We start from the raw sequence: 18,097 nt of genomic DNA on the forward strand, positions 1-18,097 counted from the left end.
CAAACCATATATAATGCATAAACCCCCAAAACAAACATAGAGCAGTTATTACCTTGCCTGGGATGGAGTCCACTAGGGGGCAAGGTATTGTTTTCAGTCGGGTTTGTTTGTTTCTTTATTTTTTTGTAAACAATGTTATGGGAAAATGGCTGAACCAATGTTCACGAAACTTTCAGGATAGATGGGCATTGGTCTCAAATAGAACCTCCAAAATTTTGGGGGTCATCCAATCAAGGTCAAGGTTTTTGTGGCTACTGCCTCATAGTTGCCCCTTTTCCACCGAAGCAGTTCCAGGGCTGGTTCGGGGCCAGTGCTTAGTTTGGAACCGGGTTTTCTGTTTCCACTGACAAAGAACTGGCTCTGGGGCCAGAAAAACCAGTTCCAGGCTAGCACCAACTCTCTGCTGGGCCAGACGAAAGAACCGCTTACGTCAGCGGGGGGGGTGGCGGAGTTGTTAAGACCAACAACGATAACAAGACCGCAAAAGATCGCCATTTTTAAGCTACGAGAAGCAGCAGCTGTACAAACGTGAAGTCATCCATTATTATTGTTGTTGTTGTTGCTGCTGCTTCTTCCACTTTGTTTTTGCTTCGATATTCGCGACAAGGTTTATGCAAACGTAGCGACGTAACTGACGTATACAGTGACGTAATGACGTGGCTTCCCTTAGCACCGCGAGCTATGGAAAAGCAAACTGGTTCTCAGCTGGCTCGCAAGTTGAAAGAGTTGTGAACCAGCACCAGCACTGGCCCCGAACCAGCCCTGGAACTAATTTGGTGGAAAAGGGGTAATAGAGGCGGTAGCCACTATGTCATTGTGCCGTAAGAATGTAAGAGTGCAACAATTGCTCTGGACGGTGTGAGAGCAGTATGGTGTGTTCTGATTGGCTGAGAACAGTAAGCAGTACAGTGTGTTCTGATTGGCTGAGAGCAGCAGAGAATCAGAATCAGAACCATGTTTATTGGCCAAATATGTTCACACACAAGGTCAAAGTCAAGGTCACCAAAAAGGTCAAAATCATTTTTTTGCGATATCTTCCTTCATATTCATCATAAGTGCTACCGGACAAGGTTTGTTTTTGCCTGGCAACACTTGTTTTCAAATGTAATAAGAGAAAACACATTTTAGCACAAACCACTTAATTCAGAACTAAATTTGGAATCATGTATTGCAGTCAAATGGGATTAAAATGAAAACTGTCCATGCACAACATCAACATCAGAAAACGGGACTACAGCCAAAAATCAATCCCACTAAAACATGGAGGTGGTTTATTTGTGCTTTGTGGCTGTTTTGAAGTGCGTGAACCTTGTGAAACTTTGTGGAATTATAATTGCATTAATTATCACGATACTGTAGTGTTAAACTTACTTGACTCTGACAGGAGGTAATGACTTTGTGATAAGTAGATCTTTTAACTAGATAAGGACAACAAACATATCACCACAAGTGGTCGTTTCAGTCCCCTGGTTTTAATCAGAAAATTCCAGGCTGAATGATAAAGAACAGTCCACATACATAACTCTGAGAATGTAACAGATTTTGAAATGTTCGGCACAGAGGAGGGGGCCAAGATCATTCTGTCTCCAATTTTATTATGCATTTCAAGATGAAATTCAGTGTTGTTACTCTGTCCAGAGAAGGTTTCATCTCTGGGTGCCATTAGTTTTTTTTTTGCAGATAACCTTGTACTACTCCTTTAAAGCTCATTTTCACAAAGGGTGCAAGTAATTTCGAAAATTTCTGTTCTTTATGATACAAAGCCCCATATACTCTGAAAGTAATCAGATGTACACCTTTCACTCTCCTGCTTCGTCACTGTTGCGTTTACACTAATGAACATGTGAAGTCCTGAACTATACGATTCAGGATTTACAGCAAAACTGGTTCCTATTTTAAGACAGTATTAGGCTTACACCAGCATTTCTGAAATGTAGCACTTGGATCAACTTAAGTATAAAGTTTTATTCCCCAACCTAATCAACCTTAGGGCTGGTGGATATGTTTTACAATGAAGCATTTTGCAATACCACTGAAACAGATTTCACCTTCAGCACTTATGCTGTGCTGTGTCAGCTTATTTAACTCACAGAGAAAATGTCTGTGAAATGCTCATTATCATCCATTTTCCTCCCCAGTGCTGCCTCTCACATGCTGTCCAGGGTGGGGATGGATAAACATTTTTAAAACCTAGGAACCATTTGAGAACACCGAAGATAAACTCATATCCTTCTTCTATCCTTTACCATATCATATCTTACTTCCAAATAGTATATTTGACAGAAACAAGTTAATATGAAATTACATTTTCCAAACTGATAACTTCGAGCTTATCGCTGGATGCAAGCTGGGTCTCGGTCATGGACAGAACCAATTTCTGAGTCAGGAATAAATTTGTTTAGTATGTATAATATCAGATCTTTTTGCAGCACAGCAAGAAGATTTTTGGAGTGAAAATGCAGCTTTATCTCTATTCAAAGAAACAAATATTTCATATGTTAGTTGTATTTAAGGATGCCTTCCTGGTTAGAGGAGACAAGCACTCAGGAGGGTGTGGTTCAGATTCAGAATAGGACACTTTAATGGTAGAAAATCAGTAAGCAGAGACATAAATAAGGTGCACTGCACATCACAAGGTTACTTCAGGTTGGGAACAGTAAGTGTGGTTTGCAGTTGATCATTTTCCTACAACAGCATGCACTGTTAGGTGTCGTTCCTCTTTTACCACAGCAATTTTTCAATGATTACAAATTTAAATTTATTAAAGGATGACACGCAATCATACTTTTAACTGTTTATAGTTACATTTAATATTGTGGAATGTCTCTGAGACAAGTTTGTTCCTGAAACAATAAAGTACTAGAATGAAATGAACAATTTAATATAAACCTGTGATTGGAATTACAGCTAGCACTATTGTCAGAATTGCTGTTATAGAAGAAATGAATCAACACCTTCTGACCTATCATATTCAGGGATTCAACAGCACTGTGGTATAATGCCTAGAAATGAATTAACAGGAAAACGATGCCTAAATGACAGGTGAAAACTGATGCTCACAGGACTGGAGACACATGATTGGGAAACAAAGATGAGTTTAAGAAAGAAAGCACAACTTTATTCATCACACACTTATGAAATTTCCTCTCTTCATTTAACCCATCTGAAGCAGTGAACACACACATGCACACACGTAAGCAATGAGCACACACACATACCCAGAGCAGTGGGCAGCCATGCTAACAGCACCCAGGGAGCCATCGGGAGTTAGGTGCCTCGCTCAAGGGTACCCAGCCAAGACCGTCCCATATTAACCTAACCGCATGTCTTTGAACTGTGGGGGAAACCAGAGCACCCAGAGGAAACCCACACAGACACGGGGAGAACATGCAAACTCCACGCAGAAAGGCCCTTGCCGGCTGCTGGGTTCGAACCCAGAACCTTCTTGCTGTGAGACAACTGTGCTAACCACTACACCACTGTGCCACCACCGTTTAAGATCTCATCTCATTATCTGTAGCCGCTTTATGCTGTTCTACAGGGTCGCAGGCAAGCTGGAGCCTATCCCAGCTGACTACGGGCGAAAGACGGGGTACACCCTGGACAAGTCGCCAGGTCATCACAGGGCTGACACATAGACACAGACAACCATTCACACTCACATTCACACCTACGGTCAATTTAGAGTCACCAGTTAACCTAACCTGCATGTCTTTGGACTGTGGGGGAAACAGGAGGAAACCGGAGGAAACCCATGCGGACACGGGGAGAACATGCAAGCTCCGCACAGAAAGGCCCTTGCCGACCACAGGGCTCGAACCCTTCTTCTTGCTGTGACTTCTTGCTGTGAGGCAACAGTGCTAACCACTACACCACCATGCCGCCACCATTTAAGATGTGATCCTGATATGAACAGTGCAAAGATTTACATAGACATTGTCCGTATTTAAACACAACACCTGAGAATAGAGACCCACAATCAGTTTGATATGAAACCAGGAAATTTGGTATTGTAGCCTTCAGTTGCATGCTAAAGTAGTAAAAATAGATGTGTACCCTTCCTATATTCAATAACAGTAGGTCATTACAAGTCATTACAAATTAATTATTTTGTTATATGTGTATGCTGTTTTCAAGGTTGGAGTATTCATGTGTCAAAATCTAATCGTCTGTATAACATACCAAAGACTAAAACAGTTTGAATAGCCAAGGCCTCAAAAATGGAAAAAAAAGTATGAAATTGAAAAATTTAAACTCTACATTATTACTAATACTTATACCCATCTTTTACTGATGAAAATTTAAAACATTATAAAGCGTATGTTGGAGAAGAATTGTCATAAATTACAGGTATTGCTGGAATTAATCCAGACTTCAACTGGAGCAGTAGTTATTGCTTAATAAAACTACCCCCAGCTCAGTAATATTAATTTGCTGCTGAGAACAGCTTCTTAAATTGCACATGTAAAATTTAACATGAGAATATAGTCATCTGCTGACAGAATCACAAATTAAAGAACCTGGTGGTTTATAGATTTCTTATTACTGGTGATCCATCACACATGGGTTTGGTAAGGAAAGTCATCAGAAACAAACAAATAGGAAACAGCAGTGAATCAGGGATGCATGTTTTACAGGGTTGGGTAGCTAAAAGGAATGAAGACTCTTCGGCTAGAAGTAATGAAGAAGTTGGCTTAGGATTGTTAATAAAATCCATGGAGGAACATATTTCTGTGATAGCCAAATATTTTCAACCCCAGCCTTACAAACTACCTTCTCACGAAGAACTGGGAATGGAAATATGATCTCTGGATTCATGCTCAATTTCATGTTGATTAAATTAAACTGTTGCTGTATACTTTAAATTGTATTGTGTTTCTTAGTGCCATCATTTTTTAAAAATCCAGTCAGGTGGAAACAAGGTTTAGGTTTACAACATGGCTTCGTTTTCAGATGTAGAACTTCATTTAATATATAGCATTTCAGCCTGATCCCTTGAGAACCCATATGAATTCAATCAGTCAAACAAGTGTGATGCGACTGGATTTTATTCGATATCACTGAAGTAAAAAGAAATTGCATATGTCATGGCTTAATGCTTAGAGAAGTGGTTTTGGGACCAAAAGGTCACTGATTTGATTCCCTGGACCAGCAGGAATGGCTGAAGTACCCTTGAGCAAGGCACCCAACTGCTTCCCAGGCTGCTTTGGGTATGTTGTACGTCACTCTGGATAAGAGCATCTGCTAAATGCCTGTAATGCAATGTAGTGTAATGCATGACTGCTAGCCCTGGGAGACCATGCTGGTGTTCCAGGACAAATCACAAGTTTCCTCAAATCACAGACAAAGTTCACACACAGTACATTGCACCATCTCCATCCCCCCCCATGTTGGTTATACAAATAGTGAACCATATTCACAGATAATGTACCTATCATTAAACATTCATCTGACAGACTAATAAACCCTTCCTGATCTCTGCAAACTTGAGCAAAAAAATTCAACATTTTCTCAATGTCTTCATTTGCCCCTGTGCCTTGTGTGCTGTTCAGGCTTTGAAACTTGAATTTGTGCTTTTATTATATCTGCTGTATGCTTTTCCTTGGACCAAGTATGACATGTGATGCTTTAAATCCAACATCAAACAGAAGTATAATTATCTGCTTCTATTACCTCCAACTGATAAAACAGGTAGAGGAGCTAATATAGATATAGGCAGAGGGTTTAAACCAGTGGTTTGAATCAGCGTCTTGGATAATTCATGGCCCAAGTCTACTTGGACCTTTAAGAAGTACAATATAACATATAGTTCCCCCAAAAATATCCAGTAGCCAATGCCAATGCAGTTATATGAAAATCTGAATATTGCCAAGACACAAGTTGTAAAATATGTATTTAACTTCTAAATGAATGTAGCTTTGTTCCAATATTAATACATTAGATGACCACCTTTATTTCAACAATGGATACAGTATTATAGCCACACACATACATATACTTCTGTGTATCATAAAAAAAGAGATTTTATGCAAGTTTTATTGGACTAAATTACACAATATTGAGATATTATGCATATTATATTTCCTAAGAGCCCATTTTCAGAAATTAAACAATTTAAATCATTGGCGTAGATGGCTCCATGTCAGTGCCTTAGAGGTAGTGACAGAGAAACTTTATGACTCGCATGCATCTCTAGCATGTTTAGGGTAGAAAGCATTTATAAAATCAGTAGAATTTTGGAAACAAGTGTTAGTTTGCCTGGTTACCTGATTAAGAGGTGCATGCAAAATGTGTAATGTAGCTTACCAAAGAATCACATCATAAGAGTAAACACATTTTAAAATACTATATAAATTGACATACAATAGCCACAATGGTTATTTTTAAGCTCATATACTGTATATAAAAGGAGGTACAGTACCAGTCAAAAGTTTGGACACACCTTTTAATTCAGTGGTTTTTCTTTATTTTTATTAATTAAAAGACACTTCATTTGTTAAAGTAACAATGGATGTCATTTCTCTTTACTTAGTGGCGCAGTTCTTAACATGATATGGATTACTACAGTTGTGGAATAGGGCTATTTACTGTATTATTATTATTTACCATTTACTGTTTGATCTCAAAGGCAGGTGGCACGGTGATGTAGTGGTTAGCACGGTCGCCTCACAGCAAGAAGGTCCGGGTTCGAGCCCCGTGGCCGACGAGGGCCTTTCTGTGTGGAGTTTGCATGTTCTCTGCGTGGGTTTCCTCCGGGTGCGCTGGTTTCCCCCACAGTCCAAAGACATGCAGGTTAGGCTAATTGGTGGTTCTAAATTGACCATAGGTGTGAATGGTTGTCTATGTGTCAGCCCTGTGATGACCTGGCAACTTGTCCAGGGTGTACCCCGCCTTTCGCCCGTAGTCAGCTGGGATAGGCTCCAGCTTGCCTGCGACCCTGTAGAACAGGATAAAGCAGCTAGAGATAATGAGATGAGATGAAATCTCAAAGGCATTAAGAAGGAAAGAAATTGCACTAATTAACTTTTGATGAGGCACCTGTTATTTGAGAAGTATTCCAGGTGACTACCTCATGAAGCTGGTTAAGATAACGCCAATAGTGTGCAAAGCATCATCAAGGTAAATGGTGGCTACATGGTCAATCCAGTGATGCACTGTGCATCTTAACATTCACAGCAGTTTTGTTTGGATATTCAAGAACTCATCACCATGATTTTAAATTTACATCTTGAGATCACACACACACACACACACACACACACACACACACAAAAAGATAAAATGGCATTTTATGTTCAGGATTGACAGTCAGCAAATGGGCCAAGGCCAGAAGTGGAAATGTTCGCGCACACACACACACACACACACACACACACACACACACACACACACACCAAAGCAAATGAAATGACAGATCTTTAATAATATGTGATGCAAACAGAAAAAACCATTAACCTATAAATATGCCAGCCTGCATCTCTCCAATACCACGGAGAGATCTGTTTTTAAAGAGGTTATGCCCTTCCTCTAATGAGGCATATCTTTCCCTTATAATAAAGGGCAGAGGCACCCAAATGTGTCGTGCAATGTCTTTAGGCCATCACAGCTTCAATTTACAATAATTATTAAAACAGGAATGTGCAGAGATGTTTTAGGGAGCGGGGGTTTGGGGAGAACAAGGGCACCCCCAGCATCCAATAATAATAATAATATATTTACAGTCTAACCACAGCTGTATGATTTTAAAACATGCTTTAGAGCGCCACACTGAGGGAAAATAAACCACACTGTAGGCTCTAACACAAGAACAGCTTGCCCCAAGCCACCCTCCCCTCTCTCTCACACACAAACACACACACGTCATATGTATTTTTTTCAATAATCATACGCTCAACTGATGCAGTGAGATGTGGTCATGTAGATTATATGCCAGTGAAGTTTGTCTTCCACAAACATCTTGCTTCAATCTTGCCTTATGCTTTTATTCATTTCCCCCATTACTTAAACATTGTAGGTCCGTACAACCCCGATTCCAAAAAAGTTGGGACAAAGTACAAATTGTAAATAAAAATGGAATACAATGATGTGGAAGTTTCAAAATTCCATATTTTATTCAGAATAGAACATAGATGACATATCAAATGTTTAAACTGAGAAAATGTATAATTTAAAGAGAAAAATTAGGTGATTTTTAAATTTCACGACAACACCACATCTCAAAAAAGTTGGGACAAGGCCATGTTTACCACTGTGAGACATCCCCTTTTCTCTTTACAACAGTCTGTAAACGTCTGGGGACTGAGGAGACAAGTTGCTCAAGTTTAGGGATAGGAATGTTAACCCATTCTTGTCTAATGTAGGATTCTAGTTGCTCAACTGTCTTAGGTCTTTTTTTGTTGTATCTTCTGTTTTATGATGCGCCAAATGTTTTCTATGGGTGAAAGATCTGGACTGCAGGCTGGCCAGTTCAGTACCCGGATGCAGTGCCGTCTAAGGGCCCGAAGATCACGGGCACCCAGTATGGTTTTCTGGCCTTGATCCTTACGCACAGAGATTCTTCCAGATTCCCTGAATCTTTTGATGATATTATGCACTGTAAATGATGATATGTTCAAACTCTTTGCAATTTTGCACTGTCGAACTCCTTTCTGATATTGCTCCACTATTTGTCGGCGCAGAATTAGGGGGATTGGTGATCCTCTTCCCATATTTACTTCTGAGAGCCGCTGCCACTCCAAGATGCTCTTTTTATACCCAGTCATGTTAATGACCTGTTGCAATTTGATCCTCCAGCTGTTCCTTTTTTGTACCTTTAACTTTTCCGGCCTCTTATTGCCCCTGTCCCAACTTTTTTGAGATGTGTTGCTGTCATGAAATTTCAAATGAGCCAATATTTGGCATGAAATTTCAAAATGTCTCTCTTTCGACATTTGATATGTTGTCTATGTTCTATTGTGAATACGATATCAGGTTTTGACATTTGTAAATTATTGCATTCCGTTTTTATTTACAATTTGTACTTTGTCCCAACTTTTTTGGAATCGGGGTTGTATTTTTAATTTTAAGACATCCATTGCAAGTTAAATGTCATTAGAACAAGAATCAGTATAACCAAATTACTAAAAATGTGTGCGCATGTGTTTAATTCTTAAGTGAAAAGTAAACTTTACTCAAAAATTTTACATGGTTTAGTTTGTGATTGATTGATTGATTGATTGATTGATTGATTGATTGATTGATTGATTATTCAAATTCAGATTCTTGGTCTTGAATTGAATGCACATTTTTTGACCCAGGCATTAGTTGGTCCATATATGAATGAATGAATAAATAGTCAGTGATTTATAGGACTAGCCTAGTTACCTGATGAGATCTCCTACACTCTGGCAATGCACACCACTGTGACAGGATGGAGCTAACTGAGATGACCCCAAAATAGTCTCTAAAGAGCAATGAAATTAAATGAAAGAGTTGACCAAGCTGGCCAAACACAATATCTATATCCTTGGGGTGAAGCTAAGCCAATTTCCCTTTGTGTGGAAAGTGAGTGTACAGCGTAGCCCATATCTGCAGTTAAAAAAAAAAAAATCACTTCACACCAATATCAGCATTACAGAGTGTGGCAGTGGGGGCGTGGTCAAGTGTCAGTCTGTGACCGGAGGGCGGAGTCAAGGAAGGTAAGTGGCAGAATCACTACACCTGATGTGAATTAACCTGCGTTTGTGTGTCTTCCCAGCAACCACGCCCTATATAAGGAGAGAGAGGGCAGAGGAAGGGTCTCTCCCGAACCAGATGTCTTATGTGTGTGTGTGTGTGTGTGTGTGTGTGTGTGTGTGTGTATATGCGTGTGGCTGGGAGAGTGTACGTGTGTGTCACTGAAAAGTGCAAAAATAAAGAGTTTCTGGAACTTAGTTCTGGCCTGCCGCCCTTCTGTGCTCCACCCACCCGCTCTGAAGTCTACAGTGGTGCTGAAACCTGGGATCCGAGCACAGAAGAGAACAGCCCCATGGAGTCCTCCCCCTTTGCAGACCTGATCCACGCCCTTACCACGGCCCAACAGAGCCAGCACCAGGTGCTGCTCACCCTCTGAAAGGAGCAAGAACAACGTTTTGAGGCCCTGGTGCTGGCACAACAGGAGGATCATCAGGTGTTCCGGCACCTCCTCGCGTCGGCGGGGTCCACCATCTCCACCGCTGCGGACCCACTCCACCTCACCCCAACGAAGATGGGCCCGCATGACGACCCCGAGGCCTTCCTCACGCTATTTGAACAAGCAGCAGAAGCCTCGGGGTGACCGGTGGAACAGCATGCGGCGCGCCTCCTCCCCCTGCTAACGAGGCACAGCTGGCCGTGCTACAGCTCCCCGCCGACAGCCAGCTGGTCTACGCGGACCTGCACCGGGCTGTCCTCCAGCGTGTGGGGCGCACCCCCGAACAACATCGTCAGCGCTTCTGCGCTATGCGCCTAGAGGAGGTCGGCCGCCCGTTCTCGTTTGGCCAGCAACTCCGGGACGCCTGCAGGCGGTGGCTGAGGGCTGACAACCATGATGCCGAGGGAGTCGTCGACCTGGTGGCGCTGGAGCAGTTCATCGCGCAACTTCCCAAAGGAATGGCGAAGTGGGTCCAATGCCATTGCCCGGCATCGCTGGATCAGGCCATTGAGTTGGCGGAGGATCATTTGGCGGCTGTTCCCGCGGCAGGATCACAAATCCCCTCTTCGCTTCTCTCCTCTCTCTCTCTCCCCCTCCCCTTCTGTGTCTCGTCCTTGCCCCGTTCCCCCACCACAGAGGTGGTGGCTGGCTCCCTCACAGCCGGTCTGCCGCCCCCCGCGGTGTCCTCCCGTTTCCCACTTCCGTGTCTGTCTCTCCCCCCCTCAGGTGAGTGAGCCCCAGACTACCAGTGCAGAGAGAAAGACCGGGCCGGTTTGCTGGCGCTGCAGGGAGCCGGGCCACCTCCAACAGCAGTGCTTGGTGATGGAAGTGGGCGCGGTGGTTCGGATCCCCAACGCGCCAGGAGCCACCCTCGATCGGGCCGGAGCATATCACATACCGATGAGTATCCAAGGGGATACATATCAGGCGTTGGTGGACTCTGGCTGTAATCAGACCTCAATCCACCAAAGCCTGGTGCAAGACGAGGCATTGGGGGGAGCACAATTGGTGAGGGTGTTGTGTGTGTGCACGGGGATCTTCACAGCTACCCTTGTTAGGGTTTTGCTGGGATTCGAACCTGGTTCGTTGGTGTGATAATCCAGCAAACCCCCACTAGGCCACCAGGGGGATGACTCAAATGCAGAGGCGTGAGGCGGAAGTAGAAAAAGAATCAAAAGGTTTATTTAAACTATATACACTATATACAGGGCAAAACAAAAGACAAAAAAAAACCAAAGAGTATAATCCAAAAGAAAAGCAAAGTGCAAAAATACAAAAGCTAAGAAGATCAAAAAACACAGTACAAAGGAAACTGGAGATAAACATAACAGCACAAAGACTCCGTGACAAGAGGACTGAACTCAGGGGTATAAATAGACAAACTAATTAAGGACACAGGTGAAGATAATTAGGCAATTAACACAAACTCAAAACACAGGAACAGTGGCGGCCTCTAGAGGCCAAAATGAACACGACATGAAAAGGAAATAACAGCGGCCTCTAGAGGCCAAAACAGTCCTAGTCCTAACAGGACCCCCCCCCCTAGGAGCGTCTCCTGACGTTCCCAGGGCGATCCGGATGGGCCGAATGGAAGTCCCTACATAGTTCTTTATCAAGGACATCCCGAGCAGGAACCCAGCAGCGCTCCTCAGGACCATAGCCCTCCCAGTCCACAAGATATTGCAACCCGCCGCGGACCCGGCGGGAGTCAAGCAGGCGATTCACAGTGAACACAGTCTGCCCCTGGAAGATGCGGGGGGGTGGGGGGTTCCTAGGGGCAGGGGCATACGTAGACGTCAGTACGGGCCGTAACAGGGAAACATGGAAAGTGGGGTTGATCCTCAGAGTCCGGGGCAACTGGAGCCGGTGGGAGACAGGGTTCACCCTGCGCACCACCTTGAAGGGGCCAATGTAGCGAGGAGCAAGCTTGCGGTTCTCCACCCGCAGTGGAAGGTCCTTAGTGGACAGCCAAACACGCTGCCCAGGGCGGAAAGCGTGTGCAGGTCTTCTATGGCGGTTGGCCTGAGTCTGGTTGGTTCTGGAGGTCTGTATGAGGGTCTTCCTGACCTTGCTCCAGGTCTTGCGACACCGTCTCACATATTGGTTGACCGAGGGCACCCCCGCGTCCTCCTCCTGGTCCGGGAACAGAGGTGGCTGGAACCCGAATTGGCACTGGAATGGCGACAGCTTGGTGGCCGATGACTGCAGGGTGTTGTGGGCGTACTCCGCCCATGGCAGCCAGGTGCTCCACGATGTCGGGTTATCCATAGCCAGGCCTCGCAGGGTGGTTTCCAGGTCCTGGTTGAGCCTCTCCGTCTGACCATTGGACTGTGGGTGAAACCCAGAGGAGAGGCTGGCAGTGGCTCCGATGACCTTGCAGAACCCGTGCCACACTCGGGAGGAGAACTGGGGCCCTCGGTCTGAGACGATGTCCTGTGGAAGACCAAAGACTCGGAAGACATGATTAAACAAAAGTTTCGCAGTTTCAAGAGCAGAGGGGAGTTTGCACAGTGGTATGAAGCGGCAGGCCTTGGAGAATCTGTCAACTAAGACCAAAATGACCGTGTTACCTTGTGACTCAGGGAGACCCGTGATAAAGTCGACTGCCACGTGGGACCAGGGACGCCGGGGAATGGTCAGAGGATGCAGGAGACCCTGGGGACGCTGTCGTGGGTTCTTGGTTCTGGTGCAAACCTCACAGGACAGGACAAATGACCTTACTTCCTTCTCCATGTTAGGCCACCAGAAGCGTCTTTTCAGGAAGTCCAGGGTCCTCCGAGCTCCCGGGTGGGCGGTGAGAGGGGAAGAGTGACCCCACTGGAGAACCTTGGCCCGGGCTTGATGTGGGACGTACAAGAGGCCTGGTGGCCCCGTCCCAGGACCGGGGTCCTGGCGTTGGGCTCGTCGGACAGCCTCCTCAATACCCCAGCGGACAGGGGCCACAATCCGGGACACAGGGATAATAGGCCCGACTTCATTCTCCCTGTTAGTGGCAGAGAACAGTCTGGACAGTGCGTCAGGTTTGGTGTTCTTGGAGCCGGGGCGGTAAGAGAGGGTGAAGTCAAACCGACTGAAAAACAGGGCCCACCTAGCCTGTCGAGGGTTCAGTCTCTTGGCTTGCTGGAGGTACTCCAGGTTCTTGTGGTCAGTCCAAACCAGGAATGGATGTTGTGCTCCCTCCAGCCAGTGCCTCCACTCCTCAAGGGCCAGTTTGACCGCTAGCAGTTCTCGATCCCCCACATCGTACCGGGACTCAGCAGGACTCAGGCGGTGGGAGAAGTAAGCGCAGGGGTGCAGCTTTCCTTCCGAACGTTGAGAGAGCACCGCGCCGACACCACTGTCCGAGGCGTCCACCTCCACGATGAATGGTTGGGAGGTGTCCGGGAGAACCAGAATGGGTGCCGTGCAGAAGCGGTCCTTGAGGTCTTTGAACGCCTTTTCTGCCTGAGGAGACCAGCCATAAGATCCACCTGTCCCTTTGGTGAGGTCTGACATGGGTGCTGCCACAGAACTGAAGTTCCTGATGAACTTGCGGTAGAAGTTAGCGAATCCTAAGAACCGCTGAACCTCCTTAACGGACTTGGGAGTAGGCCAATCCCGGACGGCCAGGGTCTTGGCAGGGTCCATTTGGAGTTGGCCTGTCCGTACAATAAATCCCAGAAAGGAGACCTCGGGAACATGAAATTCGCATTTCTGGGCCTTGGCGAACAGATTGTTCTGTAGCAGCCTCTGGAGAACCTGGCGGACATGGTGGCGGTGCTCCTGCACGGTCTTGGAAAAGATAAGGATGTCGTCGAGGTAGACAAAAACGTATAGGTTAATCATGTCCCTTAAGACGTCGTTGATTAGGGCCTGAAAAACAGCTGGTGCGTTGGTGAGTCCGAAGGGCATCACCTGGTATTCGTAGTGCCCAGACGGGGTGTTAAAGGCAGTCTTCCACTCGTCTCCCTGTCGGATACGGATGAGGTGGTATGCGTTCCGTAGGTCCAACTTGGTGAAGACGGTGGCGCCTTGGAGCAGGTCGAAAGCTGTGGACATCAGCGGAAGGGGATATCGGTTGCGCACAGTGATCTTATTCAGGCCCCTGTAATCAATACATGGTCGGAGCCCCCCATCCTTCTTGCCGACAAAGAAGAAGCCGGCTCCAGCAGGTGAAGTGGAGGGTCGAATAAACCCAGAGACCAGGGCATCTTTGAGGTATTCCTCCATGGCCTTGCGTTCTGGCTGAGAGAGTGAAAACAGTCTGCCACGAGGAGGGGTAGTCCCAGGGAGCAAGTCGATGGCACAGTCGTAGGCCCGGTGCGGAGGAAGAACGGCGGCCCTGCTCTTGCTGAATACCTCCTTGAGATCCCAGTACTCTGTGGGAACTTGAGATAACTCGGTGAGATCAGGGGGCTCGGCAGGAGACACAGGAGAGCTAGAGAGCAGACAAGAGGCATGGCATGCAGGGCCCCATTCCACAACCTGGCTTGTTACCCAGTCTATGCGAGGGTTGTGGCGAGTAAGCCAAGGAAGGCCTAGAATAACTGGGAACTCAGGTGAAGGAATCAGGTGCAGGGATATTTCTTCCTTGTGACCTTGAGACTGGAGGAAAACTGGAGAAGTAACTTGGGTGACTCTTCCATCACCTAACGCTTGGCCATCGAGGGCAGACACAGACAGTGGGACTTCAAGAGGTGCAGTCGGAATATTGATGCTTTGGGCGAAGTGAATATCCATAAAGTTCCCAGCCGCCCCTGAGTCTATCAAAGCTTGACAAGAGTGGACAGACTCACCCCAGGAGATGGAGACCGGGATGTAGATTCCTTGGCCAGGGAGTCCGGGAGAGAGGGTAGGCCCCGTCACAACCCTCCCTCGGCTGGACGGGGCGGTCCTTTTCCCAAGAGTTCGGGACATGATGCTCGGAAGTGACCAGGCTTGCCACAGTAGATGCAGCACTTGTCCCTCCTTCTGCGCTCCCTCTCAGATGCGGAGAGGCGAGTACGACCCACTTGCATGGGTTCTGGACAGTCACTGAAGGAGGTAGACGGTCTCCAGGTAGAGGTAGGGAGGCTGGGGGGGCTCAAGGCTTGGTGGCGTTCTCTCATCCTGTTGTCCAGACGAATAGCATGTGAGATGAGGGTTTCGAGGTCACTTGGGCATCCGATAGAGGCCAGACCGTCCTTGATGGGGTCAGACAGACCATGGTGGAAGGCTGACACCAGGGCAGTCTCGTTCCATCCACTTACTGCTGCGAGTGTTCGGAACGAGATGGCGTAATCTGCGACGCTTCCTCCTTGCCAGATGGACATGAGCTTTCGGGCTGCGTCGGTACTGATGTCTGCCTGATCGAAGACCCGAAGCATCTCTTCAGAAAACAGCTGGAAATCAAAGCACTCAGGTCCCTGTCTTTGCCAGATAGCAGTAGCCCAGGCTCGCGCCTTACCAGCTAATAAGGTGATCACAAAGGCAATCTTGCGGCGATCCGTAGTGTAGGTGGTAGGCTGAAGCTCAAAGGTGAGTTGACACTGGGTAAGGAACTCTCGGCACTCACTGTGCTTGCCGTCATACCTCTGTGGTGCAGGAAGGCTGGGTTCGCGAGGTGAAGAAGGCAGCATTGCAGGAGGCACTGGAGCAGGAGCAGGAACTGGATCAGGAGCAGGAGATGCAGGCAGAGATGTCAGCTGTGCCAGGGTTTTCCCAATTTGCTGAAGCAGTTCCTCGTGGCGAGCAAGGGCCTCACGTTGGCTGGTGAGCGTACGTCCATGAGCGTCCATGGTCGCTCCGAAGCGTGTCAAAGCTGCCATAATTCCCTGAAGGTTGGCCGGGTAGACAGTTGAAGCAGCCTCTGCTGAGTCGGTCATGACGGAGTCTTTCTGTTAGGGTTTTGCTGGGATTCGAACCTGGTTCGTTGGTGTGATAATCCAGCAAACCCCCACTAGGCCACCAGGGGGATGACTCAAATGCAGAGGCGTGAGGCGGAAGTAGAAAAAGAATCAAAAGGTTTATTTAAACTATATACACTATATACAGGGCAAAACAAAAGACAAAAAAAAACCAAAGAGTATAATCCAAAAGAAAAGCAAAGTGCAAAAATACAAAAGCTAAGAAGATCAAAAAACACAGTACAAAGGAAACTGGAGATAAACATAACAGCACAAAGACTCCGTGACAAGAGGACTGAACTCAGGGGTATAAATAGACAAACTAATTAAGGACACAGGTGAAGATAATTAGGCAATTAACACAAACTCAAAACACAGGAACAGTGGCGGCCTCTAGAGGCCAAAATGAACACGACATGAAAAGGAAATAACAGCGGCCTCTAGAGGCCAAAACAGTCCTAGTCCTAACAACCCTTTAGTGTCAGGCCACATTTTTTTCAGAGGGGAAAAATTTTAGTGTAAAGGCGGCGGTTAATCCTCGCCTCACCCACTCGATAATTTTGGGGACTGATTGGCCGGGATTCGGGGAATTAATGAGGCATTTAGTGAAGAGTGGGTCCTGCCATATTTCAGCAAGGGGAGGTCCTGGTGTTGCTTTGGCGGGAGCAGCTGTCACAGAGCTGTCTATGTCATCTCCGCATCAGAGTGAGGAGCTGCCGGCTCCTCCTCCCTCTCTCGGGGAATCCCTTGCGGATTTCCTGTTAGAGCAGTTGCAAGACGAGACTCTGCAGCATGCGTTTGACCAAGTGAGAGTAATCGATGGTCAAACGCTCCAGCCGAATGCCACCCCATCCTTCCCCTACTTTTCTATTATGAAGGATAGATTATACCGAGTGATGCAGGACACTCAAACTAAAGAACAAATCACGCAGCTCTTGATTCCAAAAAGCCGCCAGGAATTGGTATTCCAGGTGGCTCACTTTAATCCCATGGCTGGACACTTAGGGCAGGATAAAACACTAGCCCGAATAATGGCCTGGTTCTATTGGCCAGGGATTCGCGGCGATGTCCGTAGGTGGTGTACGGTGTGCCGCGAATGCCAGTTAGTAAATCCAGCGGCCATTCCAAAAGCGCCTTTGCACCCTCTACCATTAATCGAGACCCCATTTGAAAGAATTGGGATGGATCTCGTCGGGCCATTAGATCGGTCAACACGAGGGTACCGCTTTATATTAGTTCTAGTGGCCTATGCAACGCGATACCCGGAAGCAGTGCCTCTTCGCAATATCTCAGCACGCAGTATTGCGGAAGCACTCTTCCACGTTCTCTCCCAAGTTGGAATCCCGAAAGAGATTCTGACTGATCAAGGCACTGCGTTTATGTCACGAACACTGAATGAACTGTATGGGTTATTAGGTATTAAGCCGATCCACACCAGCATTTATCACCCACAAACGGACGGTTTAGTCAAACAATTCAATTGCACCCTCGAAAATATAATTAAGAAATTTGTGAGTGAGGACGCACATAATTGGGATAAATGGCTCGAACCCTTGTTGTTTGCAGTGCGAGAGGTCCCACAAGCCTCCACGGGGTTTTCCCCATTCGAATTGTTATATGAGCGTAAGCCGCGAGACATTTTAGATGTGCTGCGAGAAAATTGGGAGGAGGGACCTTCACCAAGTAAAAACGAAATTCAATATGTTATTGACCTGCGTGCAAAACTCCACACACTCGCGCACCTAACCCAGGAGAATTCGCGGCAGGCCCAAGAAAGGCAAACCCGCCTGTACGGCAAGGGTACATGCCTTAGGGAGTTCACACCGGGAGATAAAGTACTCGTACTGTTGCCCACATCGAGCTCCAAATTAGTCGCCAAGTGGCAAGGACCCTTTGAGGTCACACGGCGAGTCGGGGACGTCGACTACGAGGTGAGGCGAACGGACAGGGGTGGGGCACTACAGATTTACCACCTCAATCTACTCAAATTCTGGAATGAGGAGGTCCCTGTGGCGTTGGTGTCGGTGGTTCCGGAGAAGGTGGAGCCGGGGCTGGAGGTTCAAAAGGGAGCATTGGCATCGCG

This window comes from Neoarius graeffei, chromosome 16 (assembly GCF_027579695.1).
Source record: "Neoarius graeffei isolate fNeoGra1 chromosome 16, fNeoGra1.pri, whole genome shotgun sequence".
NCBI lineage: Eukaryota > Metazoa > Chordata > Actinopteri > Siluriformes > Ariidae > Neoarius > Neoarius graeffei.